This window comes from Thunnus thynnus, chromosome 4 (assembly GCF_963924715.1).
Source record: "Thunnus thynnus chromosome 4, fThuThy2.1, whole genome shotgun sequence".
NCBI classification, from domain to species: Eukaryota; Metazoa; Chordata; class Actinopteri; order Scombriformes; family Scombridae; genus Thunnus; species Thunnus thynnus.
Window position 1 is genome coordinate 18,259,586 of NC_089520.1, and position 21,447 is coordinate 18,281,032.

The window sequence follows — 21,447 nt, forward strand, 5'->3', positions numbered from 1 at the left end:
AATTGCAGAGCACACTGGTGATTCAACCCCTTTGTCAAATTTGCTATCATCCATCTACATTAGTGGAGTTGATGCTTGGGCTGAAAGTGCTTCTCTTTTATTGTGACCATTATATCTTTAGTATGTGTCTCTGAGGTAGCTACAGGATTTATCGTCTTGTAAACTCTTTCCGTCCTACATGTTACAAAGACCACAGACAGACAGAGCAGTAATACAGAGAGTATCGAGTATCTCTCCGGCAGGAAGCTGCAGAATGACTGTGCGGTACAAATTTGTGCTTGATAGTGGATTAAGGGGAAATGACATATCAGTGTTTCCCAGGTTATTTGTCCCTTTTCTGGGTCTGTGTGGTGCAGCGATATAAGCTGGGATCATGTGTACTCAGAGATTGAGTGTCCCAGCGATTGCTTTCATACGGGTTACTCTCTCTGCCTGTCACAGTGTCTCCACATCAACAGCAGTGCCTCTGACTGGTTATGTCTCTTCTAACATACCCCGAAGTTAGATTCAAATACAGCTATAAAAACTCTGCTGCAACCTCTGAAGGTTAAAGTGAAATGAACTCAAGAACCTCAAGCTGTTTTGTCCATATTTCAGTTTTTTGCTGTAGTGTGCTAAAGGTGTGGATTTATGGACAGTTAAGAGCTGAGCTATTGATTAACAGCTCTGACCTATGACCGATTTTGTTGTCACAATCAAGAGAGCACAAGCAAATATACACGCACACCTATACTTGCATGGTACTCAGTTTTTAACCAAGTGAACCACCATCCCTGGGGTTTATAATGGAGTCTTATGATTATGTTAAATCACCCTGTTTAAAAATAACTCACTGTCACTACTTTCTCTCTCTCTACCCCCCTTTTCTACACACACACATACACACAGCTAGCCCAGTCAAACAGACTGAACACCTCAGGAGATTAAGGCTGGCATTATGACTAAAACGTTCTTTACATAAACATAATTAATGGTGTAACTTATATTACTACTTTATGTGCCAAAAATGTATTCATGAAGAATTGACAGTAAAATACCTAACAGAGCCTACACACCTGCACATTCAAAGGTTTGAGAGCCAAAGCGTTGGACCCGAGCTGCTGTTTTTAGACTTAGACTTAATAGTGAAGCTTATGACAAAACTCTAAGTCATGGCAGTGGATTTTACCGAATTGACAGACCATATTATTTAACAAAGTTTCATAGATTTCATAACAGAATTTTTTTTTTCATTGAACTTTTTCAATGTGTCAAACAAAGTTGTGAGCCATAGAGTGACTTTGGCCAGATGGATGGTGGAACATTGAGGATTTGTGTGTTTGCTCAGCAAGGGCGTAGGTTTGGTTTTAACATTGGTAGGGACATTTTTTTGTCATATGACCAAATACATAGTAGTGTGTAAACATGCTATCTATGTCATACACACACATGCACATGCACACATTCTGTAAAATATTTGCTTCATTTCATAAGTAGCTATTTGCTAACCTGCCAAAACATGACTTGTATCTTCCTAATACCACTTACATGAAACACTGGAATTAAATACTGTTCACAGCTACATGTCATGTAAAGTCTACACAAAACAAACAATCACAGGTAGGAACAGAAACCAGAAATACATTTCAGAATTGAGTATTCTGGCATCACTTGATGGATGTGTACCAGTATATAACCTAAATCTACCATTAAAGTACCAGACCATACAACAAGCACTATAGACATATAAGCAACACAACAAACAGAACACAAAAACAACATTTTACTTATTTTCAATAAATTAGTAGGCTACTGTACAAAATCTCCTGATTTCTCCGACACTGCTTGTACTCCAGTGCTCAGCTTGTGTCCTCTTTTATGTAAAAGAACCAAACACATGTCTTCGCCTCTCATTTACTGACACAAATTGCTGACAAACAACTCTGAGGTCAGTGGCATCAAGTTTTTCTTGATGGACATGACACACTGCAATGTTAAGACACATTTGTGAGATTGTTGACCTGAGCCAAGTTTTCAGTCTCCTAAGTTCACTGAAACTTCTTTCAGCCTCAGCTGAGGCCACAGGGATAACCAACAGCAGCCTAACAAGAGTTTGAACCTCATCAAACAAACCTGTAACCTCAAGAGGCATTGTTTTTGGGATATCTGCAGCTTCACAGCTGGACTTGTACTTGTTCATTGAGATGAACATGGATACTTGGACTTAGAGATTCTCTTTGTTAAGCTCTGGGTATTGACAGCCAACATCGTTCATTTCCCCAGTGAGGACAACATTCTCTAATTGTACAAGACTTGCATATCTGCCTGAATAAACCATTATTTGAACTGCATATCCGCAGTATCTAACACCTTGTAATATTCAGCCCTGTAATATTCTTCTGGTGATTTTGGCCTTACACTGAGCTGCTCCACCAGTGTATCTTTTGGGGGGCTGTTTTTGGTGAGGGATTTGTATAGCCCCATATCCAAGGAGTGCACCATAGACGATGCTTGTCAAACACTCTCTAAAAGTGTTCCTCATTCCTTTTAGTTTGCAGAGTGGAGCTCACATTTTCTGCTGCAGCCTGCATGCCTGCAGTGGTCTGTGTTTTCTTCTGCAGCAACTTGTTTAAGCATTCTAGCTCCCCAATTACCTCTGATGCTAGAAATAGACCAAGGACAGTTTTCCCTTTCTATCTGTTCTGTCTGAACCACAACGGGCCATTTCCCCCAAACTCAAAAACACACTCTAATACTGACCAGACTGAGAACAACAGTAACAGCCTTCTCCCAAACCATCCACCTGGTTGGACACAGAGGTTTCAGTTCTCTGGTTTTGTTTGTCCCTCAAATACTGCTTTGAATTTTCCTGACTGGTTACTGAGAGTTCCCAGCTCATGAATGCACTGTTCATGAGTCACAAATCAAAGGAGATGCACTGCAAGCATGTTATGTGATGAGGTTTACACAGTGTGCACCACAGTGCACATAAAGCTGCTTTCTCTTCAACATTGCCTGTGCTGCTGTGTACTTCCCAGACATATTGGCTGCACCATAGGTTTGACCATGCAATCCAGATGTGGGAAGGTTAAACCTCAAAAGGACATCAATGGCTATTTCTGCAATCTCTGCTCCAGTTGTTCCAAGTGCCTCATATAGTACAAGCCAATAAAGACTTCCTGGGAAACAAGGTTGTGGTCTATGTATCTAAGGCACACTGACAATTGCTTTTTTCCTTCTGTATCTTGAGTTCCATTAATTATTATTGAATATTGACAAACGGGCTGAGACCTGATGCTTGCTGCTGTGCCTCTAAAAAAATGTCCATGTCATTGTAGCTGACCTGATTCTACCTTGCCTTCGGATCAATCTGACCCTCACTGTTTGCCTCTTAGATGTGAAGCAAAAACAATAAATGTTTGTTTTGTATCTACAAATACATTAAATACATGACCATTTACAATATTTTATTACTGCCCTTGGGTCAATTTGGGTAAAAAAAAAACAGAGCTTTAATGTACAAAAGCTTCAACACAAAGTATCTAATTTTGAACTCAAAATCTCATGCAAAATGAAAACAACTGATCATCACAATAAGTAATGTATCATGCATCAGGTTTATCAGAGCATCATTAAATTATTGTTTCATTGTTGAATAAATTGTTAATCATTTTTGCCTTTTAAAATTAAGTGGTTTTAAGTTATGCTGACAGCAACAAGTAATTATATTTAAAACAGGATATGGACTGGTCATTTCTGGAGTCATTCTGAAGGAATAGCGACAAGGAAAACTGTGCAACCTACATATTTTAAATGCTGTAGGGTAAGATTTTTTTCTGAAAACTTTTCTTTATTAAATAAACTGTATTGATTTGATGATGACGATGTCATCAGGAGTCTGACTTAAAATAAGTCTTACATTCATACAAGGCAAAATGGTGATTGTCAATGTCACTGCATATTTATTTTAATGTTTTATACTTTGTATGCGAACCGAATTTTGAGTTTAATACATTAGATTAAAAAATAAATTTGGTCTCTGTATTACAATGCAATCACAAAATAGTGTGATAGAGTAAATGTGTAGCATTACCACCTCTATGTATGTCTAAGAGAAGTAATAAATCTTATCTCTAAGCCAGCAATTCCCAATCAGGGGTACTTGTATTCCTGGGGGTACTTCTGCTGTTGCCAGGGGGTACGTGGAGAGATTGTAGAGTAGCTCAACTAATTTGAAAAATTTGAATTAATGATTTGATTAAAAAATACATCTGCATATTAAGTCTGCTATAACAATTAATTTAGGTGTTATTGCAATTGAGAGTGTGTGAAAACTAGTTAGCAAGCGAGCAGAGGAGATGAAATGGATAAACAGAATATAGATAAATGGTTGGAACATTCAGCTTTTGCCGCTCCAACTGAACTAAACATTGACAGTTCAGTTGTATGAAAAGATTGTAGCATCAAATATTATATCCACTTTTATATGATTAATAATTAAATAACATCCAGTTTGAAATTAATTCAAATGAACACATTTGGAACATAAATGGTGGTGTTGATGAACAGGTACTTGAGTTCATCTGACTGGGCTGTGGGGGTACATCTTACAAAAAAGGTAGGGAATCACTCCTCTAAGCTGCTGTTAGACTTCACCTGAGTCCCGAGTTTGATTGTGTTCCCTGCAGATCATGCAATGATAAGTTGATGTATGAATTAGACAATCTAAATCTCCTTAATTACTTTTATAGTATATACCACTATGGTATACTATTTAATAGTAGCTTCAATGTCAAGTTCAAGTCTGTTGATTTAGACCACTGAAGAGTTTTATGCTGCTAATACAATGGTGAATTTGTGACAGAGCAACAGCAAAGGCTCAAACATTAACCCATGTTAAAAACATCTCAGAAACTTACAGTAGGTATTATGTATTCTGTAATCACTTTATGAATTCACAACCAGACATTTCACTTTGGCGTCAGGGCTCACCTGAGAGCCTGCAGTCCCACTTGCCTGTGTATCCTCTGTGGGGCTGCCGCCTGGATTTTCCTGATATAATGATGCATGGAATTCACATACAATCTAATTAGTTGGGCATCTTGTGAATACTTGCATATAAATAATGTCTATGATTAAATAATGACCCATTCAATAGTAACTTAACATATGATCCACTAATGAAAAGGGAGAGGGGGAGGGATGGCGACATTATGTTACACATTATGGCTGCACAAGAATATACTGTCAAACATTAACGTTGTTCACTAAGATTTGATTACAGAATATTCTCGAAATAACAGTCTGATGAAAAATACCCGAGGGCATCTGTCAGGATGGGTCGAGATGCTAAACACGATGTAAATCTGTCGCAACAGGCTAAAAGCTGTTGTAATTTTCAGTGTAGAACTGTTTATATGTCACTTTAAGTTTTAATATTTTTTCAGGCAAAAAAGTAACCATTTAGATTTCCAAGGTTTTCAGTTTATCCAAATAACGCCTATTTGGAAATTTGCTCCGATGTTTTTTGTAACCATAGAGTATGCACACCAGAGACTTCTGGCTAATTTCTGGTTTCCTCCTCTAACTTGAATGGAGAGAAAATAATTTATTTGTGCGGCTCTTCTAGACTTTCCAAATGTTATTGTACTGAATGGATCAAATTCTGATGGTGAAACAAGTCATTTCGTGGGGGTTGTGTGACGCTCAAAACAATTTATCCACTGTTTTACAGCCACAACAGTAGTGACGGAGTAGGCTACGGTGGAGGCTATGTAAGCACGTTTCGACAGTGTTTGTGTAATTACTCTACTGCCAGAAAGGGGAGACAAAAGTTCTGCACTGCATGTTTAAAACGAGCAAACTAACATGTACCGCGATGCCTAAAGTTGAAATATAAAGGGAATTGACAGGTGTAAGTTATATCCAGTGAACACTATATTTTATTTAATTCTATGATGTTTAAATTGTTTAAAATAACATTACCAACAACTTAAAATTGACTATGGTTCATTCATCTTACACAGATGCTAGCTTTTACCTCCACCATGCTGAAGCCATGGCTGAAGCCTTGGGTATTGCTAGCAAACAATATGTAGTACATACAGAGCAGGTTGCCAGATCATCTGGTCAAGTATCCACCGTAACCTGCTCATGTCATTCAGCATAAAATAGCCGTTTGTAGAAAACACACAAACCTGGCAACTCACATAGACCTTGCAGGTTGCCATTATATTGTTTGAGATTGCTAAAAATGTTGGTAGGGACAATTCAGTAACTCCTTAACTTTGGCAGGGACATGTCCCTACTGTCTATGCCCAAATCTACACCCATGCCGCTGAGTAATTATGATCATGATCTTATAATGCAGCGAGATGGCTCCCTTCCTCATCCTGCATTCTCATTGCCAAATTAATTTGCATATTACTGCCAAACAGTTTGGAGTACCAAAACTATGTTTATCAGCCATGATAAAGGCATCCTGGATGCCTCTCCTCACATATGGTGAAGATTGTATCAACTTTGTGGGAGAAAAACAAAAATATACTCAGCCAAGTTACTTTGGTGACAAGTTTTTGGATTATATATCTCAATCAATGGAGTTTGAAATCTCCAGTAATATTTGTTTGGCCACATGGGGGCAGTGGAACACTCTGTAAACACAACATTAACATATCAACTTTTCTCGTAGGTATGGTTAGCAAACAGTGGCCTGTTTATACATGCAGCAGACACAGAGCAACATAAGCATTCACTGGAAGTTGTGTTTCTGGTGACTTGACAAATGTATGTCCGATATTAACTCTTCAATGGAGAGTGAATGTTGGACTTACATTTTGGGCTCCATCAAGTCTCTGAGAAAAATATTCGACCCTTTGGCTTAACTGTGTTCACCTGGTAGCCGCTAACTTTGTCTGGTCTGATTTGGTGCTGAGCAGGTAATGTACAGTGGGTTTGTCAGATTTTTTTTCACTAAAAACAGCTGCCGGCTACGGTAGAAAACGATGCTAATGAAAGTGGTGAGATGTGAACCAAAACTGTAAAGTTGTGGGCCATAAAACCGAAACAATGTGCTGAAAGATTGGGGAACTGTAGACTTATGAGATCATTTTTCTGTGGATTTGTCACTATGAGTGACTGTTTTCACATTATAGGTAGTCAATTGTTCCACTAATCAATATATAAAATATTGATTAATGCAGCTTTAAAGCTATCTATACTGTACAGTTTCATGTTCATACAGTTGTATTAACCCAATTATTGAAATGCTAGCAGGTGTGGACTGGTCAGCTGTTGTCTTTGTCTATAAAATTGGTTGATTTTGGTCTGATAGTTTGCTGTTAGAATCTTTGGTAGCTTTGAAATGTTTAAATAGTTTTTTCAAACAAGAAAACACTCAGTAGAGTGCAGATGTCCACTAAGGCCTGATAATCTCCCTGCTTAGCTGTTACTGTCACAGTCAACAGTTTGCTGTGTAGATTAAACAATATAGTTTTTTTTTTTTTTTTTTAGAGAAGCAGAAGTTTGGCCTGATGGTGACAGTGTGAGAATGGTGGTGGCGTTCTCAGTATTAGTGGATTTCTCCCTGTTGGGAGCATGGATGTGCATCACAAACATTTTGCGTCAGGTCAGGAGATACACTCATTAGAAAGTCGAATGTCTGATGGTGATAGTGTGGGAAAGGGATAGTTGATAGTGAATAAAGGGAACGCCACACGGGGTCTCCAAAATTGATGTGTCTTCTTCTTAAGAGAGTGAATATTCATGGAAAAATTCATGCTGATTCAGTCACACATAAACAAACAAACAAATGGATGAACCGAGGTGATTACATAACCACCCTGGTGATGGTAATTATCACCTGATGTGATGAGGGTGCATGCCATTATGACCAAAGATAGAAAGATCAAGCCACAGTGTAAATTATGATTATCAATATTATGCTTTCCAGTTATATATTTCCACTATTTTATTACTGTAATATTATTGGTTAATGTTGGACAGGGGGGTTTTGGGAAAAATTGGGGAGTATTTAGTTGCTGTTGGGACATTGTGCTGCATGTTTTAATGCTCATTCACTGTTAATGTGCAGCGGTCTGAGAGTGTAGCGGTTGAGTCGTGTTTGCGAGAATTTTACAAGTCATGTCATGCATTTTGTAGTGGATGGCTCAGGATTTGTTGTGTCATCTGAGCTTTTCAGGCTTGCAGTGGGGCTCCGCCTTGATATGTCTCACTGCTGCAGAATAGGTTTTGTAAAGACAGTTCGTTTTGCTCTATTTACTATTGCTGAATATTTTTCAGTGGACATGTTCTGCCTGTATAGTGAGTAAAACTGCTATACCTAAAAGCTGTCTTATAAATTGAAGCTAATGCAAACTTCATAGTTCTAGGAAGGACAGGAAAGAATACTAAATCTGAATACATCCTCGTTCCATAGAAATGGCTTTGAGGTTGTATAATGGATGGGAGGTGGTCATGAATCGTGCATTGCCACTGCAAAGCTAGACAGCTCCTTTGTTCATTCAATTTGGAGTTGAGCTGTAATGTGAGCATTGAGCAAAAGACACTCAGACGTCACTGTCCCCAAGACGAGGGAAGCCTGAGGAGCAAAGACTATAAAGGAGAAAATGCAGAGATATAGATCAAGAGAGCTGGTGAGTTTGAGACTGTAAACATTAAAGAGAAAATTACTGTGAGACATGTAGGCTGAGAAATAGAAAATGTGGAAGCAGGTTTATGACTAAGAGGAAAATGGAATCTAACAGATGACGATAGTTGAATAGAGTGATAATGCAGAACAGTGTATGACGTTATAGTATTGCTCAAATTAATAATTTGGTAGATTTCCAGTTTTTATGGGTATGGGAATCAATACGCATCATAGGATCGTGACTGTGATCATCACACACAGAAATATTACTATATTTATGAAAAAAACGCATATTCCTATCGTGATATCAGAACCATATTACTCATTAGCTAATTTAATTTTAGCATACCTTCACCTGATGAAAAGAGTTTTTCTGAATTGTTATTATTCTAAAAAGGATATAAAAAGGATGCTCACATTGTCAACTTTGTAATGAAATACTCAAGTTCCCAGAAGGCTAATATATTAGACCATATGTAAGGACATTTATTATACTGAAATAAGCTGAGGTACCCCTCCACTCAAAAATGTGTTTTTTGTATTGTTCCCTCAGTTGGATGTTTGACCTTCTCTGATGTATGTGCAGAGTTTGACACTAGAATGCTGTTTACACGTTCACCTGCTAAAGGGGGAAAATTTATCTGTGCTCACTTTAAACCTCAGTTTAAAGTGTGTGTTTGTGATATCACAACTAGTTTAGAAGCCAGTCATAGAGTAGATGTCATTTCAAGAATTTCTAACTTTAACTTTTTTGAAGAAAAACCATATCAGACAAAAATTATTATACAAAGCAGTGTATTTTTATATGTCTAAAAACATATCATGTTTTAAATTTGGGAACCTGGAAAGTGCAGAAAATTTAATATGTCAACATATATGCACATTCACACTGGGTTTAAGTGACGATAGATTCTACAGCATGACTAACTCTTGACTAACGTGTACAACTCCTAGCAAGTTAGATTCAGTTGAACCTGAAAAACCTGAAATCTCTGTTTGGAAAAAAAGCCTTCGATAATCACTTTAACTGAGAATATTAGGCATTGGAGTTTGTTTGTTTTTTTTCTTTGTAACAGATTAAATCCTAAGGAGCCAGGCTCATATGTGGAACAATCAGCCATATTTCCAGAGGCTAAAAGAACAAAAGCATCTGGTTAGTCGCTTGTTTCTACTTTGAGCGCAGAAAACAAAAGTGCGGCATCGAAGACACAAATCTGTCTCGGTAGACAAGTGTTTGCAACAAAGTCATTCTGGGAGACAGATGCCCTCCTGTTCATGGGTGAAAATGCATATAGTGAGCAAAAATAATCACAAAGTATTTGGCAGTCTGAGATGGAAAAAGACTGATAAAGCAATCTGAACATAGTATTTATATAATATTTAAGCTCCAAAATACATAAAATATAGTCTAATCTGTGATTGACATGAGAAAAACCACTGTAATTGGCCATATACACTAGAATTATGTGTTTCATTTATGTCAATTTTTGAAAAAAAGAGGGCTTTGGCAATGTAGCAGTTAGTACATATTTTATTGAAGACATAGTAGTTATAAACTTACAGTTGGAGGGACTCTGTACTGTCCAGTAAAATCATGTCTCACTCATAGACTTACAGGTGTACCGTGCAAGTGTGTGAGCCAGTGATTCATATAGAAACTCTATGTCACTTCTTCTGAATCAGTGCCTCAAGGAGAGCACTCGTCAATGATTGTCACAACTGCTGAATCACACAAATGTATAGCACAGTATGACGCTGTGGAAGATATAGTGAAGTTGCTTGTGCAACAACGACAAGTTTGAAGACTTTGAGCAACACAGTTCCCTTTTTCTCACAATCAGCAGGGAGTTTGGGGTCTGTAATAATGTGCTGAGAGTTTTGTTGATTTCACAATTCTGGAAAGTTAGCATGGCTGCAATAAATATCCTCTGTCTCAGTGATTGTGAGTTAAACAGTGAATTAGCAGAATGCTGCAGGGTACAAACAACAAGCTACTCTACCTGCAATGCTTGCCGGTTTGCTTTCGTTTTTCTGTTTGTTTGTTTCTGCCGGAGCCCTCAGCCAAAACAGTGGTTACATTTTAATGAATGAAGAGGCTATACATTTATTAAAGATCCCCTCCAGACATGTATTAAGACATATAAAATACTCTGCTTGGAACAATAATGTGTGTCTGATGTGTTTTTTACACAAAACAAAGTCTAATTACCATGTTAAAATCCTTCAAATGACTTCTCTTCCTTCTCTGTCTTTAAAAATCCAGAACTATGAATATGCAAATATGGTTCATTTTAAAAGTTTATTTGCTAGACACAAGATGTCTCCTTCACTGTAAAGTCCACTCTCAATGTTTGTGCACTGGAGGCTTCAAGTTTCCACAGCACAGTTGTATACTGGACCATGATTGGCTTCCAAACTAGATGTGATGTGACAAATCATGCTCCTCCATATATGCCTTAAACTGAGGTTTAAAGTGAGCGCAGAGAAACTTTCCACTTTCAGCAGATGGATGTGGAAACAGCCTTCAAGTCTCAAACTCTGCACATACATTATTCAGTTCAGTGAAGGTCAAACATCCAACAAGAGTAACAATGAGAAAAATCCTTTTTTCAGTGGAGGGGGACTTCAAGTGTAATAGGATTTAAATCCAAAACCAAATACAAAAGAACAAACAGGAGGAAAAGTGTAAGTTTCATGCACAAAATTTCAAAAGTATAAACTGTAAATATCTGTAAATATGAGTCACTACAATACACACTGAGCAAAGCACATTCAGCGAACGATAAGCTCACATCCAGGAGTATCACCGAGGCTCACTTGGTGAAGATGCACACCATGATGGATCTGGATCCAATGTGGGACTGTTGTGAGATGTCATTCCTCACTTTCTCCACTGCACACTGTCCAGTGAAGTAGAAAATAACCACTTTGGTCAGTTAACCCATGTGGATTGAATTTATTATGTGTACTCTGAGTTGATATTTGGTATCTTGGCTCTGACCTCACTACTCCCTAAGCCCTTAGACCAAGCTCAGCACAGCAAAGGTTGGATAGTGTCAATAATAAACCCTCCTCCAGAGTAACTTAGAATCGGACCCTACAGAAAGAGATTGTACACTGTTCTTACTGCTGTAAGAACAGTGTTTGCATCAGTGTTACAGCAGAGTTTGCAAATGAGCATTGCAGCAGAGTAGAATAGTGGACACGACATTTTCAGCTGAGACATAGACTACTTCATTGCAGAGGGTGCATTGGATACACTGTATGTTGCATCAAGTAGAGTGTGTCATGCAGCCGAGTGTAGGAGCACAACTCGAGTTGTCTGCCTGAATTAGTTCACAGGCTTTGCTCCATTAAAAAAAGATTTCTGCAATATATTGTGGTATGTTTTCGCTGCCAACCAGTATGTGCATAAAAGCTGTAGTCTATATTATGACATTTATATGTGTGCTATGCGGTGATTTATGGGACATGTAACCTCTATGTCAGGTACATGCGATTTTTTTTATGATTTTCTTTCTTTACCATTTGTTACACACACATCACTGAGGCACCTGTTGGCCGTGGCCCTGCAGAAAGACCATGTCACCATTACTTTGATATGCGACCCCCTGCACACTATATCAAATCCTCAACATCTACAGTACCATGTATGTGTGCACAGAACAACTTGCAGGGTTTATAAATCAGAACTCACAAGTCCAGATGCTGCTCTGCTTGTCGTTGCTGCTTTCCTCATTGGTATATTTCACTCCACTGTGCAGGTTGTGTGGAAAGGTGAATGAATGACTTTGAGGAAAGTGTGAGGGCCAGAGGCAGAAATAGAATCCACTAAGGTGAAGGAGAAACATTCATCAATCCAATGGCTGATTGTGAGAGTAGTGAGAGAGCTCTTCATTACTGGTGCGAGAAGCCTTTCACCTTGATGAGCACTTTCACCTGGCCTGGGACTTCTTTCAGGTTTGTGCATGCAAGCCCAAATGCAGCCACACTCAGTCTCAAACACTTATCACAGGCACTTAATGCTACTTTAAAATGCATCAAAATGCACTAATTTGAGCATATCCAGTGAAGTAGTTTACTACCTACAGGAGAACCTTCCAAAGCCCAGCAGCATTTCATACTACATTATTTGTCGGGGTTACGGGTTATATAAAAAAAGACCTGTTCACAATAGTACCCACTGTGTAGTATGTCATGACTGTGTGGTAGCTAGTCATGGATGCTACTATATTAGTGTGTAGCGTAATGTTAGCACCTCTGTCTGGTTCTTTCTTGGATTTGGGGAAGTTAACACTCCAGCAACCCCAGCAAAACACTTTCTCCAAGATAGCATTACGTTGCTGGTCCAATAATGTAATCTAAGCAGAAAAACAGCGTTATGCTACAACAAAACTGTCTGATAGTGAATTTTTCCTTATTATACTTGAAATATAGCTAGCTCTACACTACAATGCAAGAACAATGCTGTTTCTTATTTTCATGTCTTGATCATCAACCGGTGATGGCTTTTTGCCCGTCAGCTTTATGTTCATGCTGTATTCATGTCATATCGGAGTTACAGTAATTACAAGATTCAGACTTGTGAATAACATTTACATCAACCTCTAAGTAGTAATTGTGACTGGGAAACTGGGATTTTTCTGAAGCTCTGATATATCCAACTTCGCACTTAAAAATGCTGAATCGCCTGAAAACCAAGCAAACATGGACGTCTCACGTCAACATATATCATTCAATTTAATTAAACCCTAATTTAATGGACATAATGTTATTTTGTCAATGCACAATATTTTAAACCCTTATACAACCAACTCTGTTATTATACAACCTTCCTGAGTTGTCAGATGACGTGAACACTCGCAAGTCCTTAGCATAGTAATCTTTCCGATCCTCCCAGCCATTCAATATAGCATAAATGTACCATTACCCTCAGTCCTTCAGCACAGTATGATTTATATGGCCCTCAAGTGCATATTTAAGACCCTTTTACAGGGTTCTCATTTTAAAACATGTTGGCAGTAAATCTGCCATCACTATCATTGTAAACTTGCATATGTATAATGCTAAAATGGAAAGCTTGACAGACATAGCAACAGTAACTAAGGAAGGTGGGGCTTAGAGAACAATCAATTATATTCATCCACATTTGTTTACATTAGTACAGCACAGGGTCTCCTGCACATGCAGCAGTGACTGAATTACACAGTATATGTTGTGCTGGTCTTGGTGGAATGCTACAGTATGTTTTCACACGTGCAGCTGGTTATGTCACAGTCAGATTGGCTATTGAATAGTTTCTGGATCAATACAACAGAGACTGTTTTAAATACAGAAATCATATGCCTATGGCTGTCCAATTACCCAAACTTCAAGGATTTACATTAATCTGAGTGTAATTTTCAAAGGGATTAACAGCACTGACACTGAATGGCCACTGATCTGAGCTCTCACAAACTGTGAAATATGGACTCAGTGTAATGTTACACCACTTCAGTGGTAATATCTGCAGTAAGCATGTGTTTGAGTTCAGGATTAAGAGAAATCTTGCTTTGCATTGCTTTTACTCTGTGAATAAAATACATGACATTCACATCTTTCAGTCTAGGTTGCTCAAGTCTTATCTTTGTTTCTCTTGTTGTTCTCATGTTTTTGTACTCTTTCTGTTTCTCTTTTAATTCCTTTTCTCTGTCATCACTAAAATGTTTAAAAGTTCACTGTCACTGTCACCATGGCAACTGTCATTTCTGTGATGCTGAGACTTGCAGCTGCCTTCTTTCTATTCAGGCATCATTGTTGATTGACTGTGTGTGCGTATGAGTGTATGTGTGCGCGCGCACGTGTGTGTAGCAGGGCTATGTGTGTATCTTTGTGTGTTTGCATCTCTCTTTGCGTTTCAAATCAATGCTTCTCTCATGTTTACATTTTCTCTCTGTGCTGCAGTCTGCAGAGTATACCGTGACGTTCTCTGATTTCTGCAATAAATGAACTATTATGGACTGCAAGACTGCGTGAACTGCATTATAAATTTGTCCTTAGACAATATAGAAGTTATATTCCATAAAAATGTCTGTTGCCTCTTTATACTTTGTATATAACATGTAGATATAATATAAATATATATAACATGTAGATATAAATATATATTTTTCACTATTGCTAGGGAGAGATTATTGTGTGTAAAGGGAAGACTGTCATGTAGATAAGACATTTTTTTACACAGTTAATGGACAGCAGAAACAGTTTGACCTTTTCCACACATTCCCTTACCTCTATTACTGCTCTGTGATATTTCCTCAGTCCAGAAATGCCTCCACACAACACTGACTAAACTGTCTTTCATCTCCTTCCAATCCTCATAAACTGTGTTAAAATTCCAGATGAAATCAGCCTCCTTTGGTGTGCCAGACCAGACCCTATACTGTTTCTATTTATATAGCCACCACAGACCAGCAAGAGTTTAAATATAGATGCTGAGTCTGGATTCTCTTCTTCATCTGAAATGCATGAATAATTGAGAGGGAGAGGAGATGAGGTGGGATTCATTCAGGAGATGGATGGTCCAGGCATAGATTTCCTATCTACATTAGTGGTTTACTGAAGGGGGTTGTTGTGCACTTTGTGCATGCAAGCATTACATGAGTTAGGGAAAAGTTTGACGAAGGCCCCAAAAATGGCTTGCTTCTGACTTTTCCATGACCTCAAAATATGTGGGGTTTTAAGGGGCTAAATTTGGAATATATTTCATTTGAAAACTCCAACATATATCCAATTGAATAAAAGATAAAGATACCAATAGAACATTTCAAATGTGTGGAACATGAGCTGAAGCAAAATCAAAGGGCCTGTAATGTAACATAATTAAAATTAATATAATTCACTAGTCTAAAAAATACATAAACCTATCACACTAATGTGATTTTCAGATAGTCTCTTTCAATATATGTGCAGATTATTTAAGCAAATGATTCTCTTATACATCTCAGACTTAGTCTTCTGCAGTAAGGACTGCCCATCAAGACACAAATAAGGAGGTTAAACGTGCAGTAGCCTTAACGTTAGAGAGGAAAGGTCATGCTCATAGGTCACCAGTTTGAATCTACATGTGCATTTGTGTTGAAAACAGACCTGGCTTTACCTCCCTGAAGAGCCACAGGATACAACTTATTCAATACTGCAAGATGTGGGAGATTAAGATAAATGGGGTTCTGCTGTTCAAAGTTACAAGCAGAAGTGATATAGGGTGGGGAAACTACAGCTGAGCCACTGCAAATGTGTGTGTGTGTGTGTGTGTGTGTGTGTGTGTGGGTGTGTGGGTGTGTGTGTATGTGTGTGTGTGTGTGTGTGTGTGTGTGTGTGTGTGTGTGTTTCAAGCTATCATGCTGGGGGAAATGTGGAAGACACAGTCTCCTCCCGTCTCCATGGAAACCCCATCTCTTTCACAGGCAGCAGAGAGGCAGAGCCCTTCTACATTCAGAATCAGGGGTGTGAATTATTCCACATTATTTGATGCTCACATTATTACTCATACTCATACTATTGATCACTGGCAATAACATCTTGAGTGACTGATGAAGATAAAGATCAATGCCGTGGTCATGTGATGCCTGTTAATCCAATCAGATTATGTGACAGAGAAAGTGGGGGAATACAGTGCCAACGTTTGCACCTGAAGATGGTATCTAGCACTTTGAAAGACTGATGGGAACTTATTTATGAAGTACTCTTTACATTTTCAAAACATGCTGCATATTGCTTTAATTTCAAATATTGAGCCACAATAATAGGGCAAAATCAGCTGAACTGAACTGATAACCTCTTTAGCATGTTAAGAAGACATCACAGCATCTGAAAAGCAAACAGCAATCTGACACAAATGAGAGAAAAACCAGGAGATAGAACAGAGACAAGAGCAGTACAAATGGTTCAAAGCTGGGTGAGCTTTGAATAAGGTACAAATCAGGGATAGAAGGAAGGAGGGAGGGAGGGAGAAACAGAGAGAAGGCGACTCTGTCAGACTGGCTTTTCACAAGCAGGTCCACGTAGCCACCTCCTGTCGAGCTTCAAGGGGGTTGTCATGGTGACAGTGGCTGGCAGTCGAGACTGGAAGAGTGTTGCATGGTATCCCTGTGGCCTCGGATGTGGCTCAAGGGATGATGGGAGTGCAAGTTAGCAAGGACTTGGATGGAAAATAGATACACCTTTACCATAACCTTCTCCCAGTCCATGCCTATTTAAGTGTTGGGTGGAAGTTTAAGTGTCCTACCTGTCATTATTAGGTAGGTCAAATATGTTTTCTAAGCAATGTACTTGGCACAGTTAACAGACAATGGTGTGGGGACTCACAGGAACAGGAACTTCCACTGCTAAAGCACAGTGATGTGTGTGTTGTTGCTAATGAGTAAGGTGCCAGCCGGAGCACTGGGAGTCTGGGAGTTCCTGAACTGTCACTTGGGATGCCAGCAGATTTAATACAGTGTGAGAACACTAACACCCAACCTGGAGTGGCTGAACCAAATAAACAACTAAATCAAATAGAATTTCAGTCTAAGCTGACTAACCCATCATCAAGAGTGTAGAATCCTTTAAAGCTGTACCAATCAATATTTTTATAATAATGAATCAAATGTGTATTTTTCAAAGTCTCAGAGAATTATCAGACTCAGCAGTTTCCCCCAGTGCTACAGAGTGTTTTAGCATCTTTCAGCTAATTATTTTGGTTTTACAGCCCACAGGTTTACTGGTTAGTTCAGTCTCACCCCTCTCATCAGCTTAGACTGCTGCTTTCAGCAAAGAAAGCTCCTATAAACACACTGTTAGCGAGAAGCGGGTGAACCAAGTGGAGCGTTTAGCATCTAAAGAGCCAGATATTTCCCTGTAAGAGTTGAGAGAAAGGAGCGAATATTGGACTTACAATCATTGGGTGACCAGAAACATGACTCCAAATGAATGCTAACATCTCTCCATATCTGCTGGATGTGTCGATGTTAATGACTTGATATGGTGATAATATGTCAATGTTGTGTTAACAGGTCGTTTCACTGCCCCCAAGTGGCCAAAAAATCTATTAATACTGCTTTAAAGTGGCCCATCAGAATTTAATGTTTTTCTTATAAATTGTACTTACTGCATATTCTTTACTCTTTATTAGCTGATGCCTCAGTGACCACTAATTTACTTCAGGTCCATGCTAACATTCTTACCAGTGATTTAATGGTTCACATCTGTTTTATAATTATTGCAAATTTCTTAAGGTTTATGTAAAGAAGGCAAAGTTCAAGGTTCTGTCCTTGTTAGATGAGCACTGGGCAGGTAGATGAATGGACCCGACCCTGACAAAACCAATGTAGCACAAAGACAATTAATTACAGTTGCTGGGGCACAGCCAACATAAAACCAGGCCATCCTATCTGAACAAGAGCTGGTGTTGGAGCAAACAGGGAGATCAAGCACAGTGAAATGCCCAGGAATAATTTTAAATAAATGAGTTTTTCTTCTCTCCAATCCTCAAGTGTACATGCCTCTAGTGAGCAGAGATTGTTTTGGTGTATGTTTAGCATATGAGTCTAGAGTCTGTGCAATGACTGTCATGTCTTAAGGCTTACTCCCCATAATACATATGAAAAAAATCTCTCCCATATGTAACTGAGAGGACAATGTGTCACACGGCTGTATATGTGTTATGACGTTTTTTGAGGGCGTTCTTCACACCAATTGTGTCCCGGACATCTTTTCAAACCTAATGAGGACTGGTGTCACCTTGTCTTATGGAGGATGGGGGTCTAGTGTGGACTATTGTGTCTGAGCCACATGACGATGTGCCATGAGAGACCCAAACCAGTGTGATCTAGCTTTGTTTAGAGTCACAGTGGGATTTCCTGTCAATCTGCTCTTTTCTCTCTATCTCTTGCACACATGTTGTCTTTCTCTCTCCTCTAGATATAAATATCTTCCTCCCTTTATCCTTTTTTCCCCTTTAATAGGCCACCAAGGAGCATTCGCTGGGAGTCACTCTCATTTTTTGTGTCCATATAATCCAGTTGCAATAATAAGGTATTCATCACTAAGAATTTGCAGGCAGAAAGTACATAATCTGGGGTGTGGCCACTATTAACATCTTTTTTTGTTATGTGGACCTCTAGGTCCACCGAGAGTCTATAAATAGTCTGTAATTCTGTTGATGCCATTACAGTCATGTCTGGAGCTCCATTCAACCTTTTCCTAGACGTGCGTTTATTTGCAGTCTTTTTTATGTGCCCTGAAAGGTTTATCTCAGATTTACAGTGCAATAGTTTGATGAAATTAACACCCTGTGACATTAAACAACCCAGGAAAGAAGGAGATAAAGACAGCCAGACAGTGTGAGAGAGTGCACAGTGTGTAGAGGCAGGGGCAACAGGGACATAGGCCAGTGGGAAATGTGCATGGTCTCATAGTGGAACTTGACTTCGTAACCGTAATGTTACACAGCAGCACCAGTGTGCCTTCATTAGCGACCTTTTTATAGCATCTAAATCCTATTACCACTGCCCTTTTTTGTCCTGCTCTTCCGTAGCTACAATCTCCCACAGCTTGAAGTTTGGGATTTGTTAGCAGCGTCTATCCATTCTTTTTCTGACTCATTATAATTATTGTTGTGTAATGAATGAACTTTATTATTGATTAGGTTGTTTTTATAAAAATATGTACAATCTTACATGAGCAATAAATTACATTTTCAATCAACAAAATTTTCCATTCCTGACAGCTCTGCGCCCCCTCTGCCACTTCAGTTTTGTGCTGCCCTTGTCGGCTCCACCCTCACACTCCAGTTCCAGTACCTCTCTGCTCTTGAAGTGTTTGATTCAAATAGATTTCCTCCAGGGCAGGAGGCAGGAGGAGAGGAGCACAGAGAGAAGAAAATAAACTGATAGGGTCATTATTCATGTCTGCCATGACGCTATGGCAACAGTGTCCTCCTGCTCTGATTGGTCGTAGATAAGGTTGCCTCTTTAGCCATCACTTTTACTCTTGGGAGTGTATTCCAAATTATTAGGCCGTTGTCAAGGCCTGCACTGTCAATCACCTCTAACAGCCGTTGCTATTGCCCTATTTCTGCTGCTGTGCCTTAATTTCCTCTGGACGATTTATAGGGAAACCCTGCCTCATGTGCTCGACGTTGGCCCTTGGTCTGTTTGTTTACACAAATGACTGTGTGTTTAACCAGTAGATCCAGTTTAGATCAAACCTAAGAAGAGCAAGGAGGATTGAGGAAATGATTGTTTTATATGCTGTTTTATAATTCAAATTTAATCATACTGATCATTAATTTAATCTGAGGTAAATGTTACATTGGTGTATTATGAATACTGTATGTCTCATGTCTACACTGAGTTATGATTTAAGGCTTAGCTGCACTTATTTTTAGAGAAAGAAGTATTCTATGATTTATTTCATCATACAGTACAACATCCTGACCTCTTTGTGTGGGCTATTGCCATAGCAGGCTTTGTGTTCCAGCTACTGTACAACCTACTCATCCTCCAAGTTGTGCTGTTCAGTCATGTGTCAGGATTTCTTTGAGTCATTCGGGGTTAATATAAGAAATGCAGACATGAAGTAATCTTGTCCTTGGACCACTGAAGGAAGAGATGCTCCTCTGTGTGACATCACCATCCCTGCACTATATTCAGTCCCGAAGCCTCCAGCAAAGGTGCATTCAGCATGCATTATGGAGACACAATAATACAAAAGTTGTCTGGTCAGTTATCAGAATATGTAATGTGTTGTGCCATACCTATGTAGACACATTTAAATGACTGTAAGCCAGAATATCAGAGCATATGTCAATTTATGATAAATATACACGATAAACGCACCACTGGATTATGCTGCCTCGTTGATTCATCAACACAGACACAGGTCAGGCTGCTTTTATATGCTCAACACTAAGATCAAGAGGAGGCTGCTGGATTGGTGCCCCTGCATCCCCATGTTTGATGAAAGCTGATTCTGGAACCTCCTGATGAAACTGTTATCAATGCAAAGCATACAGGGGCAGCCAAAGTCTCTGAATAAACCCTTAAAAAGGATTCTGCACAAATTTAGAATGTACGTATTTTTACATAGCCCAAATAGCACCGCAACAAATTCAACCAATATGTACAGAAGCAAAATTTTAAAGGGCTAGTTGACTCAAATCGTATAATTCCAAATATTTCCAAAGAAAGCTGTAGTAAGAGTTCTTTCCAGGCGGGCAGTTTATACTTAATAACTGTGACATTGTTTCAGGAAAGTTTTTCATTTTACCTTAGCTTTTATCTGAGCTGTACCATGGATTGGTTCTGATATTACAGGCTAAATAGCAGTGCGGTATTTTGTCTGGTATTTCTCAGTGTGGTTTACAATAGCAGTCACTTACTCAGATCAAACAACCAAATGTTTTGTTTATACTGTGAATGCTGGTTGAAAAGGAGAACTGTGTCATACGGTGCTAAAAGAGGTGTAGTCTACCGCCCCGTACTTGTTTGTTAGCATGATTGGTGGAGTGTGGGTTGGGTAGTGTGTGTAGGGGTGCTGTTTTCTGACAGACTTCCCAGTTTTCTGTACTGTGTAATGTCAATCAGGCTTTGTCTAGTGCAGTGGGTTCTGAGGACATCCTGCTCCTATGTGTCTACTGCATGTTCATTTTTATATCATGGTATTGTCACAGCAGGGATGCAAGTAACAAGCAGTGATAGGTTTCTCCTCTCTAAATCTAGGGACACCATTAGTGGGTGAAACTTATATGAAATAACATGAAAATCATGTTTTGTAACCCCAATTCTATGATCACAGAT

General features: G+C 38.9%; 1 protein-coding gene across 1 annotated transcript in view; it reads left to right on the forward strand.

Moving 5' to 3' along the window:
* Nucleotides 1–21,447, forward strand: part of kcnb1 (potassium voltage-gated channel, Shab-related subfamily, member 1) — a 37,651-nt gene that overhangs the window by 8,888 nt on the left and 7,316 nt on the right. The gene's annotated exons all lie outside the window — the stretch shown is intronic.